Source organism: Pinus tabuliformis, chromosome 9 (genome assembly GCF_031772625.1).
Source record: "Pinus tabuliformis cultivar Carrire ecotype Pingquan chromosome 9, CPIR1, whole genome shotgun sequence".
Classification (NCBI taxonomy): Eukaryota; Viridiplantae; Streptophyta; class Pinopsida; order Pinales; family Pinaceae; genus Pinus; species Pinus tabuliformis.
Genome location: NC_142307.1, coordinates 729,749,484 through 729,763,316, shown reverse-complemented (window position 1 = coordinate 729,763,316; position 13,833 = coordinate 729,749,484). Strand labels below are relative to the sequence as shown.

Below are 13,833 nucleotides of genomic sequence, written 5' to 3'. Positions count from 1 at the left end.
CCTCTAAGCATTAAAATAAGATAGAAAAAACATAGCATGTCAAGTCAAAATTTTGTTTTAATGATGGGTACATTTTTAGTAGAGTCATGATAGAGGAGTTTGACAACCATTGTCACTAACATCAAAGTACATAGAGGGATTGGTGCTTTTTATTAAATACTAGTTCCTCACCCTCATACATGACAAAATCCAATGGAAATGTTGCAATCCACGCACTCCTGATATCTTGAAAAAGTCTGCTGGATTTTGAGTGAAATCTAAAATTCTATTTTCTCCATATGAAATCCAATGAGGTTGGAACCATTCCCAAACATCTTGAGTCATTTCATGGTAATGTTAAAAATTTAAGTAGAAGGATGGAAATGAAAGATTAAGGAGAAACACATAGCAACAATAGGACCATAGGCTTGAATATTAGGCCGAGGGCTGTTGAGAATTAGGGTAGGGCAACATTTAACTCAATTCTCTTTACTTGATTACTACTTGTATAACTCTTCTTAGATTATCTTTGTCCATTATTATTATTTATGTGCACTTCATCAAATAACAATCAAAACAATAAGAACAGTGACACAATGCTAAATTTGGCAACTAGGGCCAAACTTCACATTGGATAGCTCATATGAGGCAACTCATATTTTTCTTGGATTCCTCTCTCGAGAGGTGTAGGATTGATCTAAAGATCATCCCATTTTGACATGTACAAATGAAGTTATGAATTTATTTTGATTATGGACAAATTGTCAAGGTCGGTCACCGAACTCATGTAGGCTCAGAAGTCCAGTAGTCATGTCTATTCATCCTCAACGTTTGCCTATAAATACAAGATGTCTCCTCCTCATTTGGACACACTTCACTCACTCATCTTTTCTCTTCTACTTTGATTGGGTACAAAAATCAGAAGCTTCTCTCCACACATGTGAAGGGAAGGAAGGGTTTTTTTGTTTCATCATTGACTAGATTTGACCGAAAATTTCAGATGCTGTTTTGACTGCATTGACCAACCGTTGACCTGTTTGGGATTTTGGGTGGAGGAATCTTGTCCTAGCAGGCCACAGATATGGGCACAAGAACCAAGGCAATCTGACCTCCTGTTTGACCTACGTTGATTGCACTAGGGTTGGCCGTAGGGTTGACTTTTGTTGACCAATTTTGACTGGACTTTTTTGCACTGTTTTGGGCTGATTAGACTTGTTGTTGGAGGCCAAAGTTGATTGGGTTTGACCGAGATGAATTGAGGAAGAAATCTGCCTTGTTGACCAACGTTGACTTTTTGATTAGGGCTTTTTGTTTCTGTTGTTTGACTGATCATATTTTCACTGTAATTGGACAAGTGAATATTATACATTGTACTCTCTCTCTCTGCTCAAATTTTGAAGAATTATAAGAAGAATTGATGAAGGATTCCCCACATTGGGGTTTGTTCCTGGTTGGTGTCATATATTGTGTCCTCTTGTCTTGGCTAGTCTTCTACTGTTATTGTTTATGTTCTATCTGCATTTTACTATCATGTTGATGTGATTGCTAAACTGAACATTGATATTGGGCTAATAAAGAAATTGAAGGAAAATTGCTATGAGCATAGAACATATCATTGCTATCTTGAAATTAACACACAGTGATTAGGCTACAAGCCATGGCTAAAATCCCTCCTCTTGAGGGGAAAACCTGCAAACCTCTTCTCATAGATTCTTCACTAGATGAGTACAAAGACCATGACCAACCTAACACCAATGCTACCTCACCTAGACCAAGACACAATGATCCTCCCTCCTTGATTCTTCTGTCATCATCATGCTGCACCATGTCTCATCACTGATCATCATATTGAAGCATCATCATGTAGCACTGAGCACCATACTGATCATCACTGAGCCCTTATCATATAGATTGAGATCTTATCCGAACTGAAGTATGCCATCTCAACTATATCTGATCTGTATCACTTTGTTACCCATCCGAACTGTATCACCCATCCAAAGTTGCAGCACTGTGACTTCCATCTGAAATTGCAGCACTGTGATCTATCTGAAGTTGCAACACTGTCCTTTCTCTGTGATTTGAACTTGATCTGCCCATCCGAGAATCATAGAAGGAGGTACGAACTTCTTGCTGTGTTATCCGAGCTCCTGTGGTAACCCTTCTTGTAATAACCTCCAAAAAACTCAGAGAAACTACGAGCTTTCTATGTTTTGACAGTGAGGGTATACACTCCCTTATATAGTTGTTGGGTCATACATTTGAGCCGACCTGAACTATTGAACTGATGTGTCTATAGATGTAAACTGACGTGTCACATTTGAGCATATATATATATATATATATATATTGGAGCCGACATGGAGCTTCTTTTTGCACATGTTGAAGCCGACCTAAGGATGACTGTGCTTGTCTATTCTGGAGGACTTTTACAAGTGTAACAACTCATATACATGACTCTGAATTATACGTTTATGACAAGATGACAAATCCCTAAAGACATCAAGAAGAAGTCTTTGATCTATAATAAAAACTCCTTGCTCATGAAACACATGATGCAAGCATTACAAAATATATTTTACTATTTTTGTCTTCTTCACTACATAAATTCATAACTACAAGTCATTATCAAGATCGAACCTAGTTACACTTTTCAACGAGGACCATAGGCTTGAATATTAGGTTGGTGTAGGGGAGAATTAGAAGTAAACCAACCAATTGAAAAAATAAAAAAATAAAAAGAGGATTTTTTTTATTTTTATTATTATTATTTTTTTTATGCTGACTTGGGAAGCGACACACAAAACAAAACCAGTCCTGAATCGGTCGGTTCGGTGGAATAGGCTGGTTTGGTATGGAACCAACCAATTTCAGTTCGAAGGCCCAGTTTGGACCGGTTTTGGGCCAAAAATGGTTGGACCGGTCGGTTCCACTGGTTCCGGTCCGGTTTTGATAACATTGCTTCAGTCACTTCTTCTGTTGGATCCTTTCTTGCTGAACCTTCTTGTGATGCAGAAAGTTGAAACTATTGTGTTTCTTGTTCGCTCTTTTTCTTTAAGCAAATTTTCCATCTTTATTTCCGTCTCCTGTATCTGTATGTTTTGTTCAACTATGACTGATAAAAGAGCTTCTTTCTCCTTTTCAAGCTCTCCAATTTCCTTTGTTTGTGGATGTTTTGTAGTGGACAACTTTAATCTTTTTCTAAGAGCTTGAATATCAATCTTTTTGTTCTTATTAATTTCTTGAGCAACATCAATATTTGAAGGGTCTGAACCCAACTTAATAACAAGATCATCCAATGACTTGATCATAGTATCTTTTGCGAGAGATAACATTCTTTCCATTTTAAATTCAGAAAGTGTATTGTTTAATGAGTTTTGTAACTTTGATACACTAATAGCTAAACTGGTCAAAGAAGAATATATTATTTCTCCAGTTTGTCTATGCAAATCAATCTGATCAATAAAATGTATTTGCTTAGTATTAAAAGTAAGTACAAAAGTTTTGTAATCTTCAGCAACTTTAGCTCCAAGGATCTTAGGTTCAAGAAATGCTAACTGAAATTGGCCCTTCTCAACATCTAAAGTTGAGAAAAACCTATTCTTTGTGGAAGAATTCTTATTCCAAAACTGAGTATAAGTTATTGTTTTCAAAGACTCATTCTTCTTCTTATTTTCCAAAAACTTAGAGAAAATATTTTGCTCTGTTGCAATTTGAAAAGAAACTCCCTTGCAAGTACAGCTTTAGCTGGTGAAGAAATATCTGATGATATAGTCTCTAATGTAGCTTCTCCTGTACCCTTTGTCTTCTGTCTTTTATAAACTCTGAAGTCAACTCCCTCTGATTCGGAAATTTTGTCAGTTCTTTTAAGTTCCTTTTCTTGATGCTGGGGTGTTTCCAAGACATCGAGTCTAACTGTCTAATCCATTGACTGTTCACCTAACACATCTTGTCGGGTATTCTCGAATCTCCCCCCATGTCTCCTTATTGGCAAATTTTTCAATTTCTGGTTTCGACATAAGGACTATTGGAGTAGAATTTTGCTGGGTTCTCATGGTTGAGATTATACCTATTGGATCATATGGCCCACTGACACCTAGTCTGAACTTCATTTGCGCCAATAGGTACTCAACTTCTTTGTCAGTGGCTCTAGTATTCACAATAAAAGGTCCTACTTGTGCTTTGAGTTTAAACAGGGCTTCTTTCTTCCTTGGGAGGAAATAGTTTGATCCACATTAGGACTTTGTCTGATAAACTCTAGGGCAAAAATTCTGATAGGAAGAAACGTTGGTAACTGATGAGGGGGAAGCTCACAACCATATATTCTAATTTTAGTAAAATCCCGATACCAATAACAGTTTAATAATTACTAAAAGAAAACTCCCGATACCAATACCAGTTTCATTAATTTTGTAGCTTCATACATCAGTGTTCAGGGCCATGTCTTCTACACCATTCATCTGCATCTATAGTGTTGCGTTAGTCCTTCTATTCTTTGCGGCTAGGGCACAACATGACCCTCCTTTCTCCGTGGTTAGATGTCTTTTCCTAGGACAACGTTTAGGGCTTTTAAGGACAACTGCTTAGGGTCTCTTCTAGACCCGCGTTTAGGGCAGTTAGAACTTCTTGCTGCGCTATATAAGTCTCCTCCATGACTGTGTTAAGGCTTCTTCATTGACTGCGTAAGTGCAGTGTTTAGCCTAGGGCACTCCCACTAGATCTCTCCTCCATCAAAACCCAAAACATAACGAAGAGAGAGATCACAAGAGTGTGAGTGTATCAAAATGACTTGAAGGCCACCTTTATTTATACTAAAACGTTGAGCACAAGTGGGGGCAGTTTGGTTGCTGGCCGACCTTGACGAATTGTCTTATAACACAATTAAATTCATAACTCCATGAATACTTATCGGAATCGGATGATCTTTAGATCAATCCTACACCTCTCGATGAGAGGGATCCAGGAAAAATATCAGTTGCCATAAATAAGATGACCCACATGGAGTTTGGCCCTAGTTGCCAATTTTAACACTCCCTCTCAACTAGGGAGAACTCCATCTGCTGATCCATATGTCCGACTATACTATATGTGCAATCCGTGCCCTGCACTGCTTGTTTTGCTCTACTGAACCATGAGGAAGAATTGATCAAGCATGTCTCATACCATTCTCTACTGACCAATGTTTTTAAAACTGGAACCGGTGACCGGACCGATCCACCTAATGAACCAGTTTACCGGCCGGAACTGGTCGAACTGGGACTGGTTAGGTCTGAACGAACCGATTTTAGAAAAATACATTAAATAATTATTTTTTAATGAAACAAAACTATTTTTAAGATTTAAAACCATGATTCCAAGCCAATAGAGACAAAATATGCAAAGTTTGCTCTTTTCTATATGATGTAAAGGTGAATATATCAAAATGGCACCGAGTGAAATACATATCATCGACAAAATAGTAAATACATAATCAATGACTCAATTAAACAATTTGTTTGGTTTGCAATTTTATTGCCATATAAAAACCCTTTATTTTGCACTGAATCACCATGATGAAAAGATATGGTTGTTCATTAATAATGAAAAACGGTTCACCTGCCTCCACCATGTTCGACTTTTTGAGATCATGAAAAATAGACCCTACAATGCCTTCTCTGTGCTTGATGAGATGGTCTTTGACGCTAATTGGAATTGGAGTAATTGAGTATGCCAATTAGACATTTCTCTATTAAACTCTCAATATCCATGTCAGAGATAGGATCTCCACAAGCAAACTAGTAATACAAATGCCATCTATGCCTTACAAAGTCGTACACATCATGTAAACTAAACCTCAAATCCACCTTTACATATGGACAAGTGGGTCAACATGTTTTTCTTCCAAGCTATTCATGGTCTCAAGTTAAACTGCTTCTGGTTATATGGACAGGCTGGCTCAGATTTAAAACTCTATTTTAAATCAATTTAATCTTCAATCCATATGTCTTCTCAAACATTCCCGCACCTTGTCTTAGGTCAGCCTTAAACACAAAAGAAGGTTGGGAATATATATATAACCATAACCACAAAAATGTTCCAAAATCATGCACCCTCTAGAATTCTGCTGCCAGGAACAAGACTAAGCATATAGTATCTGTAGAAAAGTTGATTATTCCTTTTCCTTCAATATTGAGCTTACCTTTTAAGTTTTACTATAACCAAAGTGTGAGCAATAAGAGGTGAGGTGTTCCCTTATACAGGCTCAAAGTATTCTTTGTTACATGCTGAAAGGTGACTATGACCATTGTTTGTAGTCTTTTGGCTGCCGAGCCCAAGGATGATCCAAGCATGAAATCAGGTTCAACCAATGTTCTTTCTAAACTAGAGAACACATTCTGCTGGAGCGCTCTTTCCACTGATACATTTTGCTACTTGACTGCTGTTACATGTTTACTGGAGATTATTTCTAGTCTTTTGGCTGCTTGGCCAAAGGATGATCTAGGCATGAAATCAGGTTCAACCATAATTCATTTATAATCTGAAAAGAAACATTGTACTGGAGTGTTCTTTCTGTTGATACATTTTCTACTTGAATTTCGTTACATGATTCCTGGAGATATACTTCACTATTGGAAACAATGTTAAATTTGCAGGATGTTTGAGATGTTGAAATAGGACCAGACACAATGCACTTATCGCCTTTAAATTATGAATTCTCCAAACTTACCATCCTCAATTGGTTGGAATTCAACGTGCCCTACAGGTTGCCAATACCATAGTGGAACAACGGACATGAAATCAATACACTGTCTATGTTTTGTACAGTCCAACATGTCGTAAAAAGACATGTAATGAAGAATCCCCTGCTACCGAGTAACGTAACCATAATGCAAATTTCAACCATAGAGTGACGCAATTTTAGTTTCCATAGCAAACTTTCTTCACACCACATGCCAAACCATCAATACAAATGGTGGAGGCTGGCATGGCAGGTAAGCAACCTGTTTAGGAATGAACCGACGGATTTGATTACAAACCGGCCAGTTCCGTCCTAAACCGGCTAGTTAGGACCGGTTTGGGCCAAAACTTCGCCACATTGCCTTCTTGACTGGGTTTTCCAGCAGGTTCCAACTGGTGGCCTTACTGATCGGCTGGTTAGACCGGTAACCGGTTAGTTAGGCCGGTTTTAAAAACACTGCTACTGACTCGAAGTCATTTCCATATGAAGAGAGTGTCTCATACCAATCTTACTGACCCGAAGTCAATTTCATTGATCCTAGATCAATATCACAAGAGAGTGTCTCAAACCACTCATACTGATCCTAGATTAGTTTCATTGATTCCAGATCAATGGAGGTCATCCTAGCATAGGGAGTACAGTAGATACAACGATGCATCCATCGTTAGTACTACTATGGTTCCTAACCACATTTCCCTGCTCATTGGCCAATGAGAGGTACTTCCCATGAGTCCCAGACTGCATGGGTAGGATGCCTCGACAGGAGAACCACTCATCTTGTCTATAAGTCCCCTCGGGGTATCATAGGGGAACGCTGAGCCATTCACCCTGTACATAGTGCACCATTAGGGGAGGGTGAATTGCCCTATGGTCGCGTGTTGCTCCAGTAAGTACCCCAAGCCCCCCGGAGCTCCCAGAGCTCAACGCATGCAACATGCAGGACCCTTATAAGAAGGTCTCTTAACAACTCCAAGTCGTTCGGGAAATTCACAAATTTGACTTTTCCTCGGGGCTGAGACAGAATGTTTGCGACTTGTACATTAGTCTCAATGCGATGGAGCCTCCTTGCTCATCGACGTACCATATCCCATATAAGGTAGTATCTAATGTCTATATGCTGGAGCAATTATAGAATACGAGATTCCTCAACAATCAAATCCTCCCCTGGTTGACACAGAAGATCACGGTGGTATCCATATGTGTACAAACAACTCACTGAAGAGCTCCCACAACCATGTAGCTTCACACGAGGTCATACTCGTAGCTATGTATTTAGTCTCAGCGGTGCTCAAAGCAACCGTCTTCTACTTCCTGCTCATCTAGGATATTGAGTAGAACCCAAAGAGAATCAACACTCAGAAGTGCTCTTGAGATCCTCCACACTGCCTGCCTAGTCAGCATTCGAACAATCATGCAACTTCATATTTCCGGCAATGTATCTCAATCCATGAGAGATTGTGCCTCGAGGACATCTTAGAAGATTCTTAGCACCAATCCAGTGAGGCTCAACCATATATGAGCTCATCATACTAACTGCAAATCATATGTCCGGACAGTTCACCAAGAACATCAACGTGAATGAGTTTATGAAACTCAGAGGTATTTCCCAAATCTGGTCTGGCATCACTACCATATAACTTTTGAAAGTTAAGATCCTCGAGGTAGTCACGGGCTTGCGGTTTACCGTTCCACATCTGGAATCCAACTCCCTCTTACTTCTGCAAATGAGTGGGTTTACACCTGTCAGAAATAGGTCGTCCTCAGAAGGTGCCGGTATGAGAGGCCTATCATCCACAACCTTCTAGCAATGGTTTGGATCGGCTTCACTCTTGGTGAATCTTAGCTTCATCAGACATCTATCAATCCTCTCATACTACGCTCAGGGTGTTTTGCTTCAAGCCATAGAGGGCTTTCTTCCACTTGCACACATGAGATTCCCGATCATGAATCTCAAATCCCTTGGGTTGTTCCAAACCTGTGGACTTGTTACATGAGAGGAATGGTCCCCTTGTAAGATTTTCCTTTGGTACATATCGAACATGTGCCTTCTTGCTCTTCTTGAATTCAGGCATCCTTGTCACCATCTGACTCACATCGGGTAGGACCCCATAATAAGTAGCATTGTTTTACAACCCGCCCGTTTCAACTCTGAATCGGCCGTTTCGAACCGAGTCATCACCATAAACATTGACCCGGCCAGCAACCCGGCTCGGTTGACCGAGTCACATATGACTCGGCCGAGTCATATGTGACTCGATCAACCCGGCCGGGTCCGTTATGACTCGGCTGAGTCAATGAACCTACGGCTGGGCAGCGTAAAACATGAAAAAAATTCACTTTTTTTGTGATTTTTGGTAAAGTTAAATTCAGTTTATGGATTCCAAAGGGTAATGGTAAATTGTTAAATGCTTTTGGGGTCCATTTCCCCCTCTCAAACCCTATTTAAGACAGCCAAATGCTCTCATTCACTCACAACAGTCTTATGCATTTGAGTGAGAGTCTTCTTTGAGAGTTAGTGAGCAGTTCTTAGCTTGTTTTGGAGCAGCAGTGAGGAGTCTTGGAGGAGCATTGTAGCTGGAGTGAGGAGCTTCTTGGGCAGCCATTTGGAGCAGCATTGAGGAGCTGATTCTTGGAGCAGCATTGAGGAGGCAGTTTGTGCCTGGAGGTATTTTTTTCCACCTCTATAAATCTGTTTTTGCTTAGTAAATTTTAGGTGCATATCAAGAAAGCTTAAAGAGTGTTTTTTGTCAAATAAATGAACATTGAATCAATTTTTTTTTTTTTTTTTCATTTTCAGATTGTTTTCCTAGTCAAAAAATGGCACCTAGAGCAAAAGATCCTGCTTGGGCATATGTTGAAATGGTTGATAGTCAGATGCATTGCAAGTTTTGCCATAGGAAAATTAAGGAAGGTCCTGGGGGGATTCATAGGCTGAAACAACACTTGGCAGGGTTTAAAGGCCAAATTACCGCATGTCCCTCTGATGAAATTGAGGAGATTAGAAAGAATTTGTTGGCCAGCTTTGAAAAATTTAAAGAAGATAAGGCTAGGCAAAAAGAGATACAGGATAAAATTGGGAGGAAGAGGGAGATACAAAGAATGATGGCTACCAACCCCCACTATGATTTTGAGGGTTCTTCCTCTATCCCTCAAACTGAGGCATCCAACCCTTTCCGTTATGTTCCTCCCTCTTTTGGTTCTGTTCAAGATAAGGGAAAGGGTAGAATGAAGGGTGATGTGACTATCAAAAGTTATTTCACTCCCTCCTCTCCATCAGATTCACATGGTCCTGAAGTTAGTAAAGGTCAAATTCAACCCACTTTAGATGACCATTGGAAGAAAGAATTGAGGGAGACTGCTTGTGACTACATAGCTAGATGGTGGTATGATGTTGATATCCCCTTTAATGCTGCTCGTTCACCATATTATGAGCCTATGTTTGATGCCATACATGCTGCTGGAAAAGGCTTCAAAGGCCCTACTATGCAAGAGCTAAGGGGGTTTCGTTTGCAGAAAGAAATTCAATCCATTAATGAGTATTTGCAAGAGTTCAGGGACTCATGGGCAAGAACAGGGTGTACCATCATGTCAGATGGATGGACTGATCAAAGAAACCGTACCATCATAAACTTTCTTGTCTTCTGCCCACAGGGAACCATGTTTTTAAAATCAGTTGATGCATCTGATAAGGTAAAAGATGGCCACTTGTTGTTTCAGCTATTGGATGAGGTTATTGAGGATGTGGGGGTGGCTATTGTTGTTCAAATCATCACAGACAATGCCTCTAACTATGTTCTTGCTGGTAAACTGTTAGAGGAAAAACACAAGACCATCTTTTGGACCCCATGCGCTGCACATTGCATAGACCTCATGCTTGAGGATATTGGAAAATTAGATTGGGTCAGAAACACTGTAGATAATGCCAAAAGCATAACAAAATTTATCTACAATCATACACTGGTTTTGAGTCTCATGAGGAAACACACTGGAGGCAAGGATATTATTAGGCCTGCCATCACTAGATTTGCTACACATTTTTTGACATTGCAATCTATGCTTTCCCAACATAGAAACTTGCAAAAGATGTTTTCCAGTGATGAATGGAATCAAAGCAATTGGTCTAACAAACCAGAAGGCAGAGAATTGAAAAGGAAAGTCCATGATGAAACTTTTTGGAGAAAGGCAGCAGAGATTGTGAAGCTTGCTGAGCCACTAGTTAAGGTGTTGCGGTTGGTGGATGGGGAAAGGTTGGCTATGGGCTTCATTTATGAGGCTATGGATCAAGCAAAGGAGCAAATAAAGACAGCATACAAGGATAGAGTGGCAAAGTATGGGCCCATTTGGGCAATCATTGATGAAAGATGGAACAATCAACTCCATCGCCCTATACATGCTGCTGGGTATTTTTTGAACCCACGGTATCATTATAAAGCTAAGGAGTCAGGAGCTTTGAGGGGGGAGGTCAGAGATGGACTGGTTGATTGCATTGAACGCATGATCCCATCGGAGTCTGATCAGTTGCAGATACATCAACAGGTCACATCCTTCAGCAATGCAACAGGTACCTTTGGGAAGAACCTAGCAAAGATTGCAAGAGAAGCAGATGAGCCAGGTAAACAAAAATTTCAATTTTCAATTTCTTAATGGTTTTACAGTTTTACTTTTTTTATTAAAGACTAAAGTTTGTTAAATCATTTATAATTTGAAAGTTAGATATAATTTGTAATTTTGTTGAGCTTTAGCCTTCATCTAACTCATAATTCATTACACTCCTATGTTTTTTGCAGCACAATGGTGGGAGGCCTTTGGTGGCTAGTGCCCTCAATTGCAAAAGTTTGCAATTCGTATTTTGAGTCAAACTTGCAGTGCATCTGGGTGTGAGCGCAATTGGTCTGTCTTTGAGAGGATTCACACAAAGAAGAGAAACCGTTTGGAGCAAAAACGGTTGAATGATCTAGTTTTTGTCCAATACAACCTTCGGCTCAGACGGAACCAATTGCTGAACAAAAGACCTGATTCAGATCCCATTGTGTTGGAAGACATTGATCCAACATCAGATTGGGTAGTGGAGAGTCGTCCACCAGAGTTTGATCCTGATGAGGATCTTGATGAACTTGAACTGGAACATCAACTTCAGCCTGTTCAGTTGAATGCAGATCCCGATCCACCAGCCTCAGTCTCACAGCCAGCAAGGAGTAGGACTCCAGTTGTAGGTGCTTCCTCTGCTCAGCCACGACAGAAGCGCAACCGCATATCTACTCTATCTCAGCTTGCATCTGCTGCACAGCCTGCTAGTGGTACTGGCACCACTTCTACAGTTGCAGTTGGAGACGATGATGATGAGGAGGAGGCATGGGGCCCCTTGTCTGACTCTGATGATGATGATCCAGAGATTGGTCGAGATGATCTTGGCTCCTCTAGCAGTAGCTACTAGCCAGTAGTACTAGTATTGGAGTCTGGTCACCATCACAGTTTACTTTTGTTGTAGAGGCCATTTCTAGCCTCCTTGGTTATTTGTATTTTGTTTTGAGTCTTTGATCATGTATGACAATTGACTATGTATTGCCATTGGGTACCATTTTGATATAATGGATTGGTTCATGAGCTTACTTTGATCATATGTTGTCTTCCATCTATATTATAATGCTGTGTGTTTGGAAACATGAATGAAAATCTTTAAAATTATGTTTAAAATATTTAAAATTATGTTTTTTTATAAAAAAATAAATATTTAATGTATTTTTTACAACGACCGAGTCATTGAAATCGAGGGCCGAGTCATTACCGAGTCGGAGTCGGAGTCGGAGTCGATCCTCGGCCGAGTCGGAGTCGGAGTCGGAGTCGATCCTCGGCCGAGTCGGAGTCGGAGTCGGAGTCGATCCTCGGCCGAGTCGGAGTCGGAGTCGGAGTTGTAAAACACTGATAAGTAGACCTCTAGTGCTATAGATGAGATGTGACCATTGACATGGTCCCCAATGGACCATCTTGCAACTTGATACAGACTTCCAGCCTTGAACCCATGAATAAAAGCATTTTAGAAAATTCTATTTTCAAACACTTACCTTTCCATCGATGAATACCACCCTAAAACCTTTGACTTCCATTGCCGAAATGGACACCAAGATCTTCTTGCTATCGGGTACATAAAGAGATTCTCGTAAATGAATCGAGTTACCCTCATTCAAGTTAGGGTTAACATTCCCTACACTCTTTCTGGGATAGGTGGCATCAACTCCAAGTATAATCCCATGATTGCTTCCATCTCTACTAAATTAGAGAGATCACCCTTCTATCCAATGAAGTGCCTTGAAGCACTACAATCAATAGGCCAGATTCCCAAAGAATCCGAAGGAGAGGGCCAATACAAGATAACGCTTCTTTTAGAAACAACATTTGATTCTTCATACCTGTGGTTCCTTGCTTTCTTGAAGAGTCGACCGTTTCCTTGATGACCTGTATTACTTGTCATTCCCTCGATCATTGAAGATGTCCCTGGAATGATTGCTCTTTCACTCTTGCTTGGGCTTTGTCTTCACCTCAGCTCTGATACCATGTTAATTTTAGGTATGTTCTATGCTTAGTGCAATTTATTTCAATTTTCACAGTTAGCTCAATATCTTTTCCAGATTAGCAATCACATCAACATCAAGTAAACTGCAGATAGAACATAAACATAAATCGCTGAAGACAAGCCAAGACAAGAGGACACAAGATGTGGCGCTAGCCAGGGACAAACCCCAGTGTGGGAAACCCTTGATCAATTCTTCTTATATGTTCTTCAATAGTTCAACAAAGAGAGAGAGACAATACATTTACAACATAAGTCAACACTTTGACTTATCTAAATAAGAGCATAGATCATCTCTAAGAAGATGATACATGAGATCAGTTGAAGACATGCTGCTTCAATTGATTCTCCAAGGTGACTCCTTCACCTATCATTGTGTTGCATGTTGTCATCACGCTGCACCTCATTGTGTTGCACCATGCTGCACCCTATGCTACATTGTTGTCCTATGCTTGCCATGTTGCACCATGCTGTCCATGCTTGCTGTCCCATTGTGCCACTACTGCACAATGTCATGGCTGTCCCATTGTGCCACTGCTGTAGAATGTCATTGCTGTCCCATTGTGCC

The 13,833-nt window shown here is 40.1% G+C and overlaps 1 protein-coding gene across 2 annotated transcripts in view; it reads left to right on the top strand.

Annotated features, from left to right (window-relative positions):
- Positions 1 to 13,833, top strand: part of PFD6 (prefoldin 6) — a 152,977-nt gene that overhangs the window by 44,231 nt on the left and 94,913 nt on the right. The window lies entirely within an intron of this gene.